Source organism: Phodopus roborovskii, unplaced genomic scaffold (genome assembly GCF_943737965.1).
Source record: "Phodopus roborovskii unplaced genomic scaffold, PHOROB, whole genome shotgun sequence".
Classification (NCBI taxonomy): domain Eukaryota; kingdom Metazoa; phylum Chordata; class Mammalia; order Rodentia; family Cricetidae; genus Phodopus; species Phodopus roborovskii.
The window spans coordinates 174032-193411 of record NW_026126689.1 but is presented as its reverse complement, the minus strand read 5'-3'; the positions used below and the strand labels follow the sequence as shown (position 1 = coordinate 193411).

Below are 19380 nucleotides of genomic sequence, written 5' to 3'. Positions count from 1 at the left end.
CTGGCCTTGAACTCAGAGATCCATCTGCCTCTGCCTGTGCTGTGATTAAAGGTATGTGCCACCGTCACCTGGCTGACTAAAATATTTTTGATGGCCACATATCTTATCAAACCCATTAGGAATTTAAAAACGAACTTGTCAACTTTGCCTATACTATAAAACAATTTGAATATAATACATCTTAAGCTAGAATTTTATAACAGTACTGTTACTTTTTTATATCAAATGATAGACCAGTTAAAAGAACTTTACAAAGTTCACATAATGCAAATTTTGTCTGCATGTGTATGTGTATGTGCATGCAAATGTGCACAAGCCTGTGCTAAGCTTGAATGTAGTTCCTCAGGCACCAACCACCCTGTTTTTCTGAGACAAGAAACTCAATGATGAGGCTAGGCATGCACCATAACACCCAGCTTTTTAAAATGGATTCTCAGTATCAAACTCAAGTCTTCATGCTTATGAAAAAGTACTTTATTGACTGAGCTATCTCACCCACTGAACACAATTTTCTATATATTCGTAAGAGAAGATGCTACTTTCCCCCACTTAAGTGTAGATTTACTTTTACACTAAAATACATGTTTTCAACAAATTCAAAAATAAAATATTGATGCACAAAAGCATGTGAAAAGATATTGAAAAGCTCTAGTGCAAATCAAAACAAACAAGTCAGGCATGGTGGTATTTGCCTGTACCAGCACTGGAAGGCAGAGTCAGGCAGATCTCTTCCAGTTCCAGGCTAGTCTGCTCTACATATTAATTTCCAGTGTCTAAAAACAACAAAATCCACATACCCATTTGGAGGATCACTATCCAAAGAACAAAAAATAAACTGGAAATGACAATACACACCAGCAACCCTACTACCTTGGAAATGGTGGAGGCAAGAAGATCGTGAGCTCAAGACTAGCATGAGAGAATAGAGAGACTCTGTCTCACAATACTTGGCAGATACAGTGGTGAATGCTATAATCTCAATAGTTAGGAGTCTGAGACAAGGGATAACCGTAAGTTTAAGGTCAGCCTGGGCTACATAGCAAGACTCTGCCTGCTCTGCCATTCTACAAAGAAAGTTAAAACCAAACAAAATAACAAGTGCTGACGAGAATATGGAGGAATGGAACCTTTACGTAGATTCCACTTATGTAGGTGGAGGCGTGTTTAGGTGGGGGTATAAAATAGTGTACTCATTATGGAAAATAGTGCTGAAGTTCCTCAAAAATTAAAAAGAGAATTACTTTGTGACCCACATTTGAATATATAAGCAAAAGAATTCCAACCACAGATAGGTACAGTCCAAAGGCCTGGAATCCCAGCATGTGGGAGGTAAAAGCAGGAGGACCCAGAGCTCAAGGCAGAAGGGTTAGGGGAGAAGAGATTCAGAGCAAGGGGAAGAATTTGCCCAATATTCACTCCGGTACTGTTCAAAATAGTCAAAAGGTAGAAACTGCCCACGTGTCCACTGGCACAGGACATATTAATTTTAAAATATGATTTACATATATTATGGAATTGTAAATGCCTTTTAAAAAGACAATTCTGGGTTTTGTTTTGTTTTTGCCTGTTTGCTTTCTAAAGACAGAAAGGTGTGGAGTATACCAATGCAATATTCTGGAAATATCTCTTGCATTCTAAGAGACTGAACTTTTGCTGGACCTCATACCCAAGTTAATAATACACCTTTGAGGTCACTTAAGACTCCTACTGTGTACTCAAACTGTTTACCTGCCTTCAAGAGAACAATGTAGCAACCAACCTTACTTGTCTTCCCATGTGATCAACTTTTACAACCTAAGCTAATGTATAGCTGGAATCTTAAGTTATGTACTCTTCTGCGCCCCTGACCCAGAGTAATACATGTGTATCATTTCCTGAGAGCATCAATTAAAGTTGAAAACAACCTCCTAAAATCTACCATAAAGGTTAAAAGCAACTACTTGTAGTTAATGGCTGATGATGTTTGTTGTCTGAGTCAGTTGGGATCAGTTGGAGCCAGTGACTTAATGTTATAAAACTCTATAAGATTTCTTTACAGTTTTCTTTAAAGTGTCCTATTCCTTCCTCGTGGGATGCTTTCTGTGCTGTTCAATAAATAAAGAGACACAGACAGACTCACAAGACAGCCCTTCAGCCAGGTACAGATTCAGACAGAGGACAGAAGACAGAGGGGGTACAAAGTGGAATACCCACTCTCTTGATCAAATAACTTCAAGAGAAAGTGCTTTTGTTTCTTTCCTTAAAAGAGACATTGATGCATTACTGACAATTCATGAGTTAACTCTGATGCATTGTAATCTATGCAGTACAGCACACAGGCTTTTTGTTTTATACACTATACATTTATTTCTATTCCAGGCATGCACACCTTTAATTTCAACACTCAGGAGGCAGAGACAGAGGGGTTTCTCTCAGTTTCAGGCCAGGCCAGTCTTCACATAGCTAGAACCTGTCTCAAAAAAAAAAAATAAAATAAAATAAAATCAAATCAAATCAAAAAAAAAAAATCTTGCTTGCAAGAATGTGTTGATTGTAATGGTTCTTAATTTGGATTAATAAAAGTGTTAGAAATAATGCTTTGAAATTCAACCCAAAACACAATTCTTTTCACACCAACTTAAGAGTCAAAAAAACCCATAGAAACAAAAAGTTAAAAAAAGTTCTTTCCAAAGGTTGTGGGAAAAGATAAAGCTCTGAAGATGTGTTACACATCAGTTACACTTAGTATTACTGAACCATATACTTTAAAAGGAAGTGGAAACAGATGGCTCAAGTGCTAACAATACTTACTGCTCTTGCAAAGGACTCAAGTTTAGTTCCCCGCATATATGTCAGGTGGCTCAAAACTGCCTGGAACACACCCTCCAGGGGGATATGACACCTCTGGTCTCTGCAGGCACCACACACACACACACACACACACACACACACACACACACACACACACACACACACACACACAGAGAGAGAGAGAAAGAGAGAGACTCCCCACATAGACATGCACATATACCAAATTAAAACTAATCTTTTTAAAAAAGGGAAAACATGTCTATAATCCCAGCACTCAAGAGGTAGAGGTGTAGGAAAATCACAGTCAGTGGCCTACACAGGGAGTTCCAAGCCAGCCAGGGTTACAGAGTAAGGCCCTGTCTCAAGAACAAAAAAAAAAAAAAAAAAAAAAAAAAAAAACCCAACAACCAAAAAAACAAACAAAACAAACAAATAAGAACCGGAGAGATGGCTCATCAGTTAAGAGTGCTCACTGCTCTTGCAGAAGACAGAGGTTCAGTTCCCAGCACCCACATGGCAGGCAACTCACGATCATCTGTAACTACAATTCCAGGGGATCCTGTTTTCTGACCTCTGCAGGATCCTGAACCAATTGGATGCAAATACATCAGTAAGGCACAACACAGTCACATAAAACTATATAAATAATTTAAAATATATCTCTTTCTAACAACAAAAATATAAGTGTGTTTTTGTTTTGGTGTTTCTTTGTGGTACTACAGATTAAAGCCAGGGATGTATGTATGTATGTATGTATGTATGTATGTATGTATGTATGTGTATGCATATATCACATATTTAATCACCAGACTGTATCCTCCTCAGCATTGTTGTGTGTTGTTTTTTAGCACAATAGATAGTGGGGATTTCATCTACAGTAGATACAGTAGAGGTTTAACAAATAATTAGTTCTATTGTTTACAAGCGCATGGCTGGTATTCACATGTCTACAAACTAAATAACTTAAACTTCACTACCGACTACAACATCAAAAACTAGGGCGAGGACGTCAATGATGATGATAGCAGCTCCCCCACTCCTTAAAGATCAACTACCTCAGTCTGCTTCATTTCCAGTCCTCCTCAGTCTTTATGATTTTTTAAAAAGCACTAAAGCAGATAAAATGTTTTGTCTTGTTGACACTTTGTTTAACTTACTGAAGATAACTTGAACCACTTCCCCTAAGTTTGATTCCTATGAATACACTTGATCATTAGGTAAATTTACAGAATTGTCAGTTTGGTTCCTCATATACCACCACCTCTCTCTGGCTTTAATCAACAGTCTAATAAGGACTTAAATGAAATTCTTGTAATAATGAAAGAACAAGTGAGCACAATTCACTCTGTGATAAAGAATGGCTATGTAAAGCCCACTTTGTGGATCCCCCCCTTACAGATTCTACATCAGGAGGAAGGGCAGTATTTCAGTAATGATTCGATCCTTTTTGCTGAAACTGACTGGATCCTCTTGAACACACCCAAAAAAGAAGACAGATATGCCAAATGAGAATGGGTCCTGGGCCCTAACAACTACTGCAGCTTTGCCAGCTAGCAACAGAAGCTAGAAGACACCACTATCCCCTCCACTGAGAAGGCCATGGAGTATGCTCAGCAGCTGTAGGTGATTGAGCCTCGGCCAGGGTGGGTGGACGTGACTAGTCCAACAAACGCAGTGTGATCTGACCTTGTCTCCCCAGTGAGGTGGTGGAAGATAGCTGTTCCTGGGGAACTGGGGCGCTTGGGGGCCTTTGGACCTCCTGAGTGTGTTGCCCAGTGGCCCACAGACCCCAGACGAGGGTCTCTTCTAGCCAGCTGTGGATGTCTTGTGGTGCTGGTCTAGGGGACTAGATTTTTTTTTTTTTTTTAAGTGAAGCACCGTGCCTCAATTTTTAAAAATGCTGGCCATGGATTAAATAGCTTTTTAATGAAAAAGTAAATATACAATGATTTGAGTTTCTGCTATAGAAGAGAGCTCTCAAGTTTTCAAGATTCTGGCCAATATATTATTTGTCGAACCTTTAATTAGTGCCTCTCAAGTACTAAACCCCTTTCCAAGCTCTGTCATAAAGATGAACTTTTTAGAAGTGGGTAAAGGGACTGGAATTGAGGAAAACTGAGCAATGCATGTCTCTGAACTGAGGAGCCTTCTAATTCAACTGGGGTATTGAAAAAAGTATTTTGAACTACAGGCTAGACAGCATGTTAACATGTTAAAAATAGTAAAATAATCCAGAAAAATCCAGTAATTGATTATCTCAAGGCAATCTTTTCATTCCTTAGGTATCTTTTTGTTTGTTTGTTTTTCGAGATAGGGTTTCTGTGTAGTCCTGGCTATCCTGGAATGAGCTCTGTAAACCATGCTGGCCTCAAACTCAAGAGATCCACCTGCTTCTGCCTCCCAGGAGGCAGTGCTGGCATTAAAGGCGTGAGCTGTTTATTTCCTATAAACAAGTACTAAGACTTGACTGACTGACTGACTGACTGACGAAATAAATGTTTACTCTGTATATTACCCAGAAAGCTAACTTTACATGTTTTTTATTTTTTTAACTTTAATCTGCAGCCATGGCAAAAATAAGCTCAACAATGGTATGAGCATCTACTGAGTTAGCTCCATTACACAAGGAGAAAGCTAAAAATTTTGTGGGACAAACTTGGGCATCACAAAAGAACAAACTGATATTTTACAGAATGAAAATAGTATACCAAAATCATATATTCAAGGATGAAAATGAAAGTCAACCTGGGCTACATTAAGTTCTAGGCAAGCCTATGCCACAGTGAGACCTTGCTTAGAAAACCAAAATTACCAAAAGATAATTAACATGTTAGATAGCCATCATATGTGTGCACTATATGCATGAAATGCCCACAGAAATTGGACCCCCTGGGACTGGACTTACAGAGAACTCTTAGCAGCCGTTAGGTGTTAGGGAATTGAACCAGGTCCTCCCAAAGAGCAACCAGTGCTCTTAACTACTGAAGCATCTCTCTAACCCAACCCCAAGACAGCCATCATTTAAAGACTAACAATACCAAAGTCACTAAGGACCAGAGACACTGGAACTGAAACTACCAACATCAATAGTACAACCTCCCTGGAAAAGAACCCGTCAAACTATACCTTTCAAACCTGTGTGATGTATAAAAAATAATAAAAAGTAATAGCAATAATTTTTTAAAAATCACAGTTTAGTAAAGTGTTACTGTTGACTGAAAACTGAATGCCTTGCTAGGAAGCAATTTCAATACTAAATAAAAGCTTAGAATGTGCACCACCTTGAAAAGGGAGCTCTCCTTATAGAAAGTTAGCCTACAATGTTCAAAAATGGGGAGAATATGTGTGCGGAGGTGGGAGCGGGGGATGTCAACATGGCTCATCCAGTAAGGCACCTGCTGCATAAGCTAGCAACCTGAGTCCAATCCTCAAAACCCACATAAAAGGTGGATGGAGAAGTGTGTAAGTTGTTCTCTGAGCTCCACACCACGACACAAACACAAGCATACACACAGCTTTAAAAAAATAATCACAATAAAGACAAAAAGTGTGGGGGGGATGGGGGGGTGTATGTGAGTGTGTGTGTGAGTGTGTGGGAGTATGTGAGTGTGTGTGAGCGTGTGAGTGTGTGTGTGTGTGTTGGGCGTGTGGGAGTGTGTGTGTATGTGGGTGTGTGTGAGTGCGTGAGTGTGTGTGAGTGTGGGAGTGAGTGTGGGAGTGTGTGTGTGAGTGTGTGTATGTGAGTGTGTGTGTGTGGGTGTGTGAGTGTATGTGGGTGTGTGTGGGCGTGTTTGAGTGTGTGTGTGTGTGTGAGTGTGAGTGTGTGAGTGTGTGAGTGTGTGAGTGAGTGTGTGTGAGTGTGTGTATGTGTGTGGGTGTGTGAGTGTATGTGGGTGTGTGTGGGCATGTTTGAGTGTGTGTGTGTGTGTGTGTGTCCATCAGAGAGAACCAGAGGGCAGGATTAGTGCGCCACACTTGCAAGCTGGAATACTGCCCACTTTACCTTACATAGGCAGCATGTGCAGCTGATGAGGGCAAGTTTTTCCTGTTAAGATCTACATGGTAAGTTGGCAGGGGGGTAACAATGTTTTATGTTTTATAACCTTTTTTTTTTTGTAAATGTTAATATTCTTAATTCGTAGATCTTACATAAAACAACCTGTAGGCTTGGTTGTAGCACAGTGACAGCAAACAAAGTGGAGGGCGACCAGAACTTTAAATCAAAACCCATTTGGATAAATGCCCAGTTCACCTTTCTCAACCACTAACCAGCTCTTCTCCCAGACCCATCACTGTTGCCAAACAACTCTAACCCCAGCACTTGGGTCGGGAATTCAAAGCTAGCTAGCCTGAGCTACATGAGATTCCGTCTCAAAAAATAAAAACAGAGCCATGATGTTCCACCCTAGCTGAGGAGCTATTGGGGACTGACGGTTACTAACGAAAAGGAGTCATTTTTCTTCACTTGTGCAGACACAGGTGAAGTTGTCCATGCTCTAGTAAATTCCACACCCATGCAATCAAACCTAATTAAGCTCAATAAGCTATTAAAGGGGGAAGGGAGGGCAAAAGCAGGATCCAAACTTGTTGGAGAATAGTCCAGAGAAAGAGAGAAGGGGTAGGAGGGAGTAAGAGAGGGTAATAGAGTGAACATGAACAAAATAATTATAGATATACATGTGGGATATTCAAATAATAAAAAGACACTTTAAAAAATAGATCATGGGCTAGAGAGATGGCTCAGCGGTTAAGAACATGAACTGTTCTTGCAAAGAACTTGAAGGGCCTGAATCTGGTTCCTAGCAGTCATATCAAACAGCTCACAACTCCAGGAGAATTCACCTGGCCTCCTCCAGCACTCACGTGCACATATATACACACAATCACATGAACAATTAAAAATAACAAAAAATTTCAAACAAATAAATAGTAGACTGCTGTTTATACTTAGAAGACATTTGGAGCCGTGCCCTGGTGGTGTGCACCTTTGATCCCAACACTGGGGAGGCAGCTCACAACCACCTGGAACTCCAACTCCTTCCATCGTGTGGGTTTTTCAGGAACCAAACCCAGCAAGCACCTTTACCTACAGAGCCATCTCACTGACACACTGCTGTTGTTTTGACATAGGGACTCCCTATTTTGCCCAGGCTGGTCTTAAACTCAAGAACAAGAGAATACTACAAAACCTAGCTAGCCCATATACTTCAATTCATCTCTGGATTACTTATAATACCCAATAATAATGCAAACACCATGCATATACACTATTGCTTAGAAAACATGTTTGTTACATGTTCAACACAAACTATTTTTTGGTAGTATTTTCAAGGAGAAGATAACTGAATCTTGACCTATATATAAAGCTGACTAAATATATTCCATATAGTGTTAAAATTATCTAGAGAATCATTTCATAATTCTGAACAAAAAATATTCGCTATGTAACTCATTTACCTATTTCCTCATCCATTGATAATTCAGTCTCTAAGAAGTTGCCTATTCCAGGTATCTCATATAAATGGGATCATTTGTTTTTTTTTTTTTTTTTTTTTTTTTTTTTCCTATAAAAGCTGTTAAGAGGACTCAACAGTTGAGAAAGCGCATGAATTGCCATTCTACTGATTCAAGTTCAATTCCCAGCACTAATATATCAGGCAGCTGACAACTGCCTGAGCTCCAGTTCCAGGGGAATCTAACACCTCTGGCCTCTGGGGTCACCCGCAGTTACATACATGTACCCACAAACATATACATAATTAAAAATAATAAAAATAAATCCTTTTCGAAAGGGCTTTTAAATTATTGGGGATTTTTTGTTTTCTTTTAATTATATTTTTTAGAGAAAGAGTGTGTGTGCATACACACACATTATACATATGGGCATGTGCATTCACCAGTACATAGTAGAGGCCAGAGAAGAGCTTAGGGGAGTCAATTCTCTCCTTCTGTGACATGGGTCCCTAAGATGGGACTTAAGTCATCAGGCTTGGCTATAGTCACCTTTACAGCCATTAAGCCATCCTACAAGCACTGTTCTGTTTTGAAAATAGAGTTCTCTCTCACACAGCTAAAATTGAGAATTACCTTGAATGTATGATCCACCTACCACTATTCTTGCTATGTAGTTGAGAATTATCTTGAACTTCTGATCTACCTGCCTCCATTTGCTAAAGTTAAACCTAAGTTCTGTAACAGCTGGTTTTATGTAGTGCTAGGGTCAAACCCAGAGATCCATGCATGCTAGGCAAGCATTCTACCTAATGAGCTCCATACTCAGCCTCATTAAAAAATAATAATAATAATAATTCAAGGAGGCTTTATTGTAGAGAGCCACGGGTGCCATTCCCGAAGATGGCGCGGTTTCCTGTCCATAAGCCAGCAAGGCGCGGATGCTCAATCCACATCATGGGGTGACCGTTACGAGCGTTGCGGGCTGCACCTGTCAGTAGTGGACACGACTCCTCTGAGCATATATAAGCAGAGCCCTTTATCCTCCTCGGGGTCTTCCCTCAACTTGCTGTAATGAGCCGCGCAATAAACATAGCTGCAGAAGAATCCTGTTGTTGAGCGTCGTTCTTGCAGGCAAGGCGATAGCGCTGGACACTTTATAGCCTTGGCTCAGTCAATAAAGTGCCTGTCATGTAAGCATAAGGATCTAGGTCCAGATCCCACACTAACCCTAAACAAAACAAATCAAAAAGTCCTGGAACTCATTTTATAGAGCAGGCTGGCCTCAAACTCACAGAGATCCTCCTGCTTCTGTCTCCAAGTGATAGAATTAAAGGCGTATACCACCATGCTCGGCTTGTATTTTTAAAAATTAAAAAAATTCAATAAAAAATAAGTATGAGCTGAAGAAAGAACATACCAGTTAAGAGAGCTTACCACTCTTCCAGAGGGCCTGAGTTCTGTTTCCAAAACCCACAAAACATCTGTAACTCCATTGTCAAGATATAAAGAATGTCGTCTTCTGACCTCCATGAGCTCCAGGCAGAAACACACACACACACACACACACACACACACACACACACACACACGCATGCAAGCAACACTCAAGCACATAAAATAAAACTAAACCTTAAATAAAAACTTGTTTCTGGCTTATTTCACTTATTATAATATCCTCAAAGTCCATGTAAATTGTATAATATATATCAGAGTTCAACTCCTTTTATGTCAGAATAACTATATGTATGCATTCACTGTATTTTGATGCTTCATCTGCTGATAAACTTTTAAGAAAGTAACATATCACCACAATTTTTAAAAAACTACGGCAATAATAAACACTTTAATATCACAGTCATAAGTTGCTTAATGACAAAGATACATTTGTAACACCTGGAGTATACTTATACAAACTGAGATAGCTACAATGTCACTAAGCAAAAATCCTGTAGCTCTATGCTCATATACATGGTATCATGAACCAAAACTTCATTCATTATACAGTGCCTGAGTTCATTATGCAGAAACTCCTTTTCTCCCTTCAATTCTGCCATACTTTTGTGTCACAGAGGTTATTTCCTGCTATGGTATGGAACCAAGTGACCATTTTAGAAATTTATCAGCTACTTGGGCTGAAGAGAGATGGCTCATCACTTATGAGTGCTTGCTACACAATCATGAGGACCTGCATTCTTATCAGCACCCAGTAACAGCCAGACATCTTGCAAATCCCTGTAACTCCAGCTCCAATAGATTGGAAATCCAATTCTGGCTTCCTGCGCACATACACATGCTCATGTACTCACACACACAAGCAAATAAATCGTTTTTAAATTTTTAGTGTGTGTATGGTGTGCTGTGGTGTTGTGTGGTGGTCAAAGGACAACTTGCAAAACAGTTTTTCTATCATGTGGGTCCCTGGTGAAGCAAACTTAGATCAGACTCGGTGGTAAGCACTTTTGTCCACTGATCTGTCTTGACAGCCCAATAAATTTTCAAATTTTTAAAAAGAAAGAAATGCATCAGTTCTATCTTCTATGTCTGAGGCACTACTACTAGATTTGTCTCTACTTTTGGCATTAAGCAAGAATGAAAACAGGCTGCAGAGCAGCACAGCAGTATATAGGATGTATATAACAGCATAAAAGAATGGAGATGAATAAATAACCCAGTAGGTGACATGGGCACACTCTCACTGACTCCTTCAGCTTCAACCTCAAAATCTACCAAAAACTATTACAGTGAAGAACTCGTTAATTCCAACAGAATATCTTTCAATTAAAAGGCATGCCACCTTCAAACTAAGCAGTAACGCATGCTTATAATCTTAGCTACTCGGGAGGCTAAAGTAGGAAGATCATTGAAAACCAATAGTTTGAGGCCATTCTGAGCAACACAGCAAGATCCATCTCAAAAAAAAAAAAAAGGAAAAGCAGAACATGGTGGTACACATTTACAAACCTAACACTCAAAAAGCAAAAGACCTCAAATTCTGGTCAGCCACAGTTACGAATCAAGACCTGGCCTCAAAAAAAAAAAAAAAAAAAAAAAAAAAAAAGGCCCAGTTATTTCACTGTATCTTTCTTATTTCCTTCATTCATTTGATTATTAAAACTCCCTATCCTCTGGAAACTGCCAACCGAGGTGTTAGGCATACAAACAAACCTACGACAGAACTTCTGTCCCAAGGCACTTAGTACATTATGAAGCATAAACAAGTGAACAGTTTGATACATGCTATAATAAAAGCATGAATAAAACCCTATGGGAATAACCTAAAAGTGCCTGGGAATTCTGGGATGGCCTCTCCATAATAAAACACATCATCTGATGGACTTTTCTCTTGATTTAATATATTGTTCCTTTTTACCCATGCTCCACGGTAAAGATCTCATCAACCCTTAACTTCTATGTAATTCACTGGAAAACTCTTCTATATTAACACAGATTTCAAAGCTAACCTATAAACCATTTCCAATTAGCCTAAAATTCATTGTATCAGCAGAGGAATTTCCCTTGTTGGTTTTTAAGAAGCAAATCAACTTTCTTCTTTATTATTTAAAGGCTAATAATGAAATAAATCTAAACTGCTTGAGCATACAACCTCAAACTATGAAGGACATTCTAAAGCAAAAGAATTTCAGATTTGGGAAAATTTGTGATTTGGGAAATCTGCCTAAAGCCTTTAAATGGCCAACACTAAGATCAGTACCAAAAGGAACACTTCTAACTACAGTAAATCAACAAGTGGCTTTCTTTTCCATCACTATTTAGAATACCTAAAAATACTCTCAATTCTACCAAAACATAAGGCAAAAATCTTAACCAATTCTTCAAAAACAGATTTTAAGAAATATCTGTGGCAAGTACAAAATAGCAAATATCAACTACAGAACAAATCACACGTTCTGGCAAAACTGGAATTTTTAACGTCTAACACCCAAGTTTTTACCAAAATTCTACACAACTAGCTCATGTCTTAACGAATGAGATTATCAACATGATTTTTAACATAAATGTAAACCTTATTTTACAGTCTCAGCTTTTAGAGCAGCACCTGGAATGCCTGTTCCGAGACAGAGATTTGACACTACATTTCTTTGTCTCCATTTGTATGAAGCTGTAAGCTAGCAGATGTAGTGTAGGTCTTCATTAGATAAAGCACTGCAATAAGAAAAGCCTGTGCTTTCCTTTTTTTTTTAAAGAATATCCAAGCTCCATCAAAATAAGAATTTAGGATGCAATTTTCCTAAGTGTTTCTGGGGCGTTAAATATCGCATTCTCTAACACACCTCCAAAGAGAAAAAGCAGGAATCTTTTCGTTTAAGACCAGAATCAATCCTTTTGCAGCTTGAGAGAACAAGAACAGGAAATTAAATTATGACCTAAATATTTCCACGTTCTTGCAAATGAAATTATGAGTAAATTACTCTAAAATATACTGCTTTATATTTTATTTCTAAATATGAATTCACTGCTAATGTCCATTAGAGAAAGGTAATAGAAAATAAATTTAAAAATCGCCAAAAATATAAGAATTAGTATTTTAAAATATTTTTCGAATTCTTTATGTGACATAAAAACTCCCTAAGATCAAACTAATAACGAATTTCTTGAAACCGAGAAAGCCTTGTTGTATTTTAAATACCAAAGGCAGATTTTTACTTCAAATGAATTTAGATTCTACAGATCCTAAGTGATTAAACAAAGGAAGTTTCATTGAATTGTGACCAGAATACATTCGAATTTCTTAGGCAACAAACGTTTTTTCTGACTCACCAACGCTATTGTTCAAGGGAAACACGACCCACTAGTAAGAAACTGTCAACCCGACAGTCTAAACCCACATTTCTCGTGGGCATTTTATTTCGATCATCTAGTTCTATCACTTCTTCCACATTCAACCCCTGGAGATTTGGGGAATAATCGCCGAGTAAATGACAGTTAGTTTCGTTAGCACCTGTCGCCATTCTCAAAAGCACACAAGTTGGCCAAAACAGCCCGTATTTTTTTTTTTTTACGACTACGATTCTTTAGAAAGTGGAACTTACAAAGCGTTCGCCAAGTTTTTCGAAAGCCCGTGCTTTCTCAATTTCTCCCATTTTCAAAAAAAAAAAAAAAAAAAAAGTAGCCCCGCGGCACAGATCTGGTGCGTGCAGGGCGACGCACAATGAAGTGAGAAAACTCGGCGGCAGAAAGCCCTCCGGGCCAGCACGACCGACCGAGAGACGGGAACACAGCTCGACTTTCCCATCGAACTTAGCACAAAGCCAGGAGAGGACACCGGCTGCCCGGGGCAGTGGGAGACTCCCGGCTGCCGGGGAAATGTCAGCCGCGGGGCGAAGGGAGTTCCCACCTCGCGCACGCAGTCCCGAAGCGGCAGGGCAGGGCAGGGCAGGGCCGGGAGCTGGGCGCCCGCCCTCCACCCCGCACGCCGCGCCCCGCGCCCCGGGCCCAGCAAGGGCCGGGCCCTGCCCACTCGCGCTCGCCTCCCCACGCCCCCACCCGCGCGGCGGGAGCCCCGAGTGTCGCGTCCTGCCCTGCCCGCCCTCCCCTGCCGAGACACAGTCTGTCCTTTGTCTGAGTGCGGACTCTCGGCTCGGTCCCACCAACTTGTGTGCACGTCCCGTCCCACCCGGCGGGCGCTCGCGCCGCCCCAACACACAAAGGAGTGTGCAGGCTCGCAGCCACCGGCGCCGATCGGCCACAGCAACGCCCCCAGCCCCAGCCCCAGCCCCAGCCCCAGCCCCAGCCCCAGCCGGGCGGGATCAGCCTCCCGGACAGAAGCCCCCACCACCGACCCCCGCCCGACCGCCCGCCCGCCCGCCCGCATCTCCAGGGATCCACACCGTGCACTCGTGGGACCGCGTGCAGCGGCCCGCACCTCGCCACCCCCTCGCCCTCCCTCCGCGCCTACAAAAGCGGCGCCCGGGGGAGCCCCGCTAGGGCGACGCCGGGGACTGGCCGGGCACCGGCGCGGAGGTCCCGCGGGCGCCGCCGACGCCCCGGGGCGCGTGTCAGATTCCCTCCCTGCCGACCGCCGACCGCGAGCGCTACCTGGGTCCCGCGCGCCAGCCCGCGCCTCGGCCGCCGCGCGCCGCCTCCCCCACGCGCCGCCGCCGCCGCCGCCGCCGCCGCCGGGACTCGGCTGCCTTCGATGTCCCACTGGGTGTCGGACGCGACCGGACCGAGCGCCAAACGCAGCGGCCCAATCGCCATCGCTTTTATTTGCCCCCCACCCCAGCACAATCAAGCGCCGCCCCGATTGGCGGATGCAAGAGTGCGCCCGTCCAATCAGAGGGCCCGACGGGCTGAGAGCCCTCCGAGCGAGCCCCAGCCCGGAGAGCGCGAGGCTCGCGGGCGGCAGCGCGTGCGCGGGCGGCGGGGCGCTCGCTCGGAGGATCGCGGCTCGCTAGGTGGGAGCGCCGCGGTGGCCGTCTTTGTTCACTTGCCGGCGTGGGGAGGCCGTGGGCAGGCAGGCGGGCTGGGTCCCGGCAAGTGGCAGGACCCGAAGCCCGCTATGAGCAGGGGGCGGGGAGGTTTGCGTGGCGGGAACCGGTCGGAGGGCGGGCCTGCCCTTGGCGGGAACGGACGCCCAGTGGTTCTGGGGAGGGGGAGGGGACGCGCGGGCGCCGGAGCCAAGTTTGAAATGGTTCAAAACTCGGGGGTGGTAACAGACTTAACCGCCGCCTTCTGGTGTGCACTTCCTGGGCCCGGGGCCCTGCGCTCGCGGTGGCGCCACGGAGACGGAGAGGGAGATGCGTAGCGGGCCCCGCGGGGGATGCCCGATGCTCTGCCGCGCGGGCCAGGGCTCTGCTCCTCGTGGCTGACACCACAGGGCAGAGAAAGTGCGGCTCCTTTCGGCGGCTTTGGCTTGCAAAACTGGCGCCTAGAGTCCCGGCAACGATGACTTCGGGTTTCTCTGAAGGGCATCACAAGCCATGCTTGTGGTTGTCAGCCTTGTCAGTTTTCAGGTTGTTTATTAACAACTTTTGAGTGCAGATCGCTTACCCCATGTGGTCCCAGGAAAGTGTAGGGGAGATTGCAACATTTGTTAATGGTTAGACACCATCTTGGGAGACAGTCTATCTCAACCAAGAGGGATCAGAAATGTGCTTTGCTATACACTCTTACCCCTGTTGCATTGTCTGGCGGCGGAGTGAAAGGTATTTCGAATTTACTTTTGTCTTTCGAGACAAGGTTTCTTTGTGTAGCCCTGGCTGTCCTTCAGTAACTAGCGCTGTAGACCAGGCTGGCCTCGAACTCACAGAGATACACCTGCCTCTGCCTCCCAAGTGCTGTCGGATTTACTTATAATAAGATGCATATGTATGGCAAAATTCCACAGACCAGTAAAAACAGTTTCAATAATGAAGAGTTCAGACTGAGGATTTGTAACAATGGAAATTGAGTTATGTATCTTTCACGGTTCTCTAGAGGATCAGAAGTAATAGAATGAATGAATGAATGAATATATGTATGTATGTATATGTGTGTAGAAGATGGAACTATACATGAATTTATGAGAATTGTTTACAGCCTGTGGACTAGCTAGTCCAACAATTGCTGTCTGCCAACAGAAAATCCAAGAATCCAGTAGTTGTTCAGGCCACAAACCTGGATGTCTTTGGCTAATATACTGCTGGTGAGAGAATGGATTTGCCAGCTAGAGTGAAAACAAGTAGGTTCAACTTCCCACCTCAAAAGGTTCAGATTAAAAATCAAATGATTTAATTAAGAAAAAATCCCTCACTGGTGTACCCAGCCTCTTCAGTTTTAGTTAATTCTTAATATAGTCAAGTTGACCACCGTGAATAACAATGTAACATCTAGTCCTTCATGTATACTATATGCTGAGAAGTATGCATAGAATCTGTAAGATTGGGAGAAAATGTGACCATGTCCAAATACAAACAAAATATGTACACCCAGAGTGCTCTGTAATGTGACAAATCCTAGCAGTCATACTAAACAATCTTCAGTATGTTAACTTGAAGGAAGGAGAACTTAGAGAATTTGTGTTGTAAGTAGTTGTAAGGCAAGATAGAAAGACAGGAAAAATTGAAGGGATCTGAGAAAGGAAAGGAGCCCCAACTCCAGAATCTGGTAAAGTTTCATTTGAGAATCGAGAACTTTGATACCAGTAACATTTGCTATGAAAATTGTCTATAGAATAATTTTTTATGTTTGATTTCCATAAAGAATGTTAAAATGAATACTTGCTACATAGAGCCCGACTGCCCTTGAACTTAGGATATCAATACCTCAGCGTCTAGAGTGCTACCACCGCCATTTCCTGCTTTGAAGTCTTTTGACCTTTTCCCAGAATAGCTGTTCTTAGCATGGCTCCTTACTGAAATTCAGCTACTTACTGCAATTTGATTGTTGCACTAGAAGTTGACCTCATATTTTTACTTTTGAATATTCTAATACAAAAGATTTATCAGGCTAGCAAGATGCTGGCTGCTGCCCTGACAACCTGAGTTCAAGCCTTGGAGTCCACATGGTGAGCCCAGACATGATGGGGTGGTGGTGCATGCCTTTAATCCCAGCGCTTAGGAGCCAGAGGCAGGCAGATCTCTGTGCCTTCAAGGCCAAAGCCAGCCTAGTGCATGTAGGAATTTCCAGGACAGCCAGCACCACATGGAAAGATCCTGTCTGAAAACAAACAAAAAAGAGCATAATGGTGACAGAACAGAACAGACAATCCAGAGCTTGTTAGAGAAACCCTGTCTCGGGAAAAAAGAAAACAAAAATTGCAATGACTAGATTTTCTTTCTTCTTCTTTTTTTCTTTTTCATTTTGGATAAGTTTTGTGTAGCCCAGCCCATGCCTCTTAATTTGCTGTGTAGAGGAAGCAAGCCTTAAATTTTCCAGTCTTTGCTTCCCAACTTTATGAGTACCCTTATACCCAACTTCAGTAAACTATTTATTGAAGATATAGATTGGGTGTGGTGGTATATGTCCTTAATTCTAGTACACAGGAGACAGAAGCAATGGCTTCTATGAGTTGGAGTCCAATCTGTTATGTATGGTGAGTTCCAGAGATTTAAAATCAGCCAGGACTACATACTAAGACCCTGTACTAAAAATATAAAAATTAGGAGCTGGGCATGGTGTCACACACCTTTAATCCCAGCAATAAGTAGGCAGAGACAGGCAGATCTTTGTGAGTTCAAGGCCAGCCTGGTCTACAAAGCAAGTTCCAGGACAGCCAGGGCTAAGAGGTGGGTTGATATATGTATATATGGACCAGCAAAATATCTCAGGAGATACAGGACACACAGGCAAGCCTGAAGTCCAAAACTCACATAGTAGAAGGATGAAACAAATTCCTGAAAATTGCTCTCCAGCCACATGTACACTGTGACTTACATACACCTACACTCATACGTACCAAATCAATGTAAAAAAATTAAGCCAGGTATAGTGGCACACATTCATAATCCCTACACTGGGGAGATTGGGGCAAGAGGATCCAGAGTTTAAGGTCAGTCTCTGTTACCTAGCAAGTTAAAGGATAGCCTGGTTACCTGAGACTGAGCTGCTAAAATCAAAAGTGGTGTGTTAATTAGCTAGCAGAGTATTTTCAATAAGATTTACTCATTTTGTCCCTAGTTAGCATCTTAAAATTAATTTTCTCAAACTATTTAAAAGCATTTCCCACAGTCTATCTTCTAAAGAAACAGGGCTCAAACATGTATGGAATTGAAAGGGACAGTTTTAGGAAGGCAGTATGACAGAATTTGCCAGCATTATGTTTACACTCTGGCTGAGGGGCTCCATTTCTAGAAATCTTAAACAAAAGTTCTTGTACACATGCATGTAAAGATGCGATCGTCATTAATTTGCAACTGGTTGTTTATAATTGAAAATGGCTTCGCTCAGGTTATAGTTATGTGAAGTATGACAGCTATTACATATTTATATATACGGTTACTAAGTGTTATGCCATTATTAAAATAATGGATGATATTAAATGAATGAAGCTGTGTGAAGGAACTGAGTATAACACTGTTAAAACATTTGCCTGCATATGTAAATAAAATCATAAGGTCAGTTTCTAGCATTATTGAGGCAGGGAGTGCCACTTATACATAAAAAAGTAGATGCATGTAAAATGGTGCCCCCTCTGGAGAGAGAAAGGGAAGGGACAAGGGGGAAGTGCTCCTAATTCAGCTTTGTGCATTCTGGCTTATCCTAACTAATTTACAACAAAGCCAAAGCTGGGCTGTGGTGGTTCACACCTTTAATCCCAGCACTCAGCAGAGGCAGACAGATCTCAGAGTTCTAGGCTAGCCTAGTCTACAGAGTGAATTCCAGGTCTGCCAGGGCTACACAGGGAAACCCTGGCTCCTGGCTCGAAATTTAAAAAGAGTGTGTATGTGTGTGTGTTTTCATATATTCCCATAGTTTTGAAAATTAAAACTATAATTGTTACAAATATTTTTAAATATCATTGTCCGTGTGTGGTGTGGTGTGTGTCTGTCTGTCTGTCTGTCTGGTGTGTTTCTGCGTTGGGTCCCAGGGATTGAACTCTGCTCATCAGTTTTGTATGTAAGAACTTTTAACTCCTGAGTTACTGCACCAGCTTATTAGTCTCTTGTTGTTGTTAGTTTTTTTGAGATGGGTTGTTGTTCTGACTGGACTTTATATATAGAGTTTGACACAACTAGAGGAAAGAACTTCAATTAGAAAATGCTGTGATATCAGTATTCTGTAATGTTTGTAGGTAAGTCTGTAGGATATTTTTGTAATTAGTGATCAATATGGGAAGGTCCCACCCATTGAGGGTGGTGCCTGGACTGACGGTCTTGGGTGCTCTAAGATAGCCAGGAGGGTCAAGCCAGCTGATGGCCTCTGCATCAGCTCTTGCCTCCAGGTGCTTGCCCTGTTTGACTTCCTGTCCTGTTTTCAATGATGAATTGTTACATGGAAGTGAATTAAATAAACCCTTTCCTCCCCAAGTTACTTTTGGTCACATTTTTTTCAGCACAACATAGAAACCCTAAATAAGACATGGGTCTTATAGCCAAGGTTGACCTCAAACTCACTGTGTAACTGAGAACGAGTCCTGATCTTACCTCTACCTCCCTAACAAGGGGATTACAGAGTGTGCCACCATACATGGTTTTA

At 42.2% G+C, this 19380-nt stretch overlaps 1 protein-coding gene across 1 annotated transcript in view; it reads right to left on the bottom strand.

Annotated features, from left to right (window-relative positions):
- Ezh2 (enhancer of zeste 2 polycomb repressive complex 2 subunit) overlaps window positions 1-14337 on the bottom strand; it is a 62347-nt gene extending 48010 nt beyond the window's left edge. The window contains 1 exon segment of the mRNA XM_051174633.1: window positions 14302-14337. The gene's annotated coding sequence lies outside the window, so the exon portion shown is untranslated.
- Between the last annotated feature and the right edge of the window lie 5043 nt (window positions 14338-19380).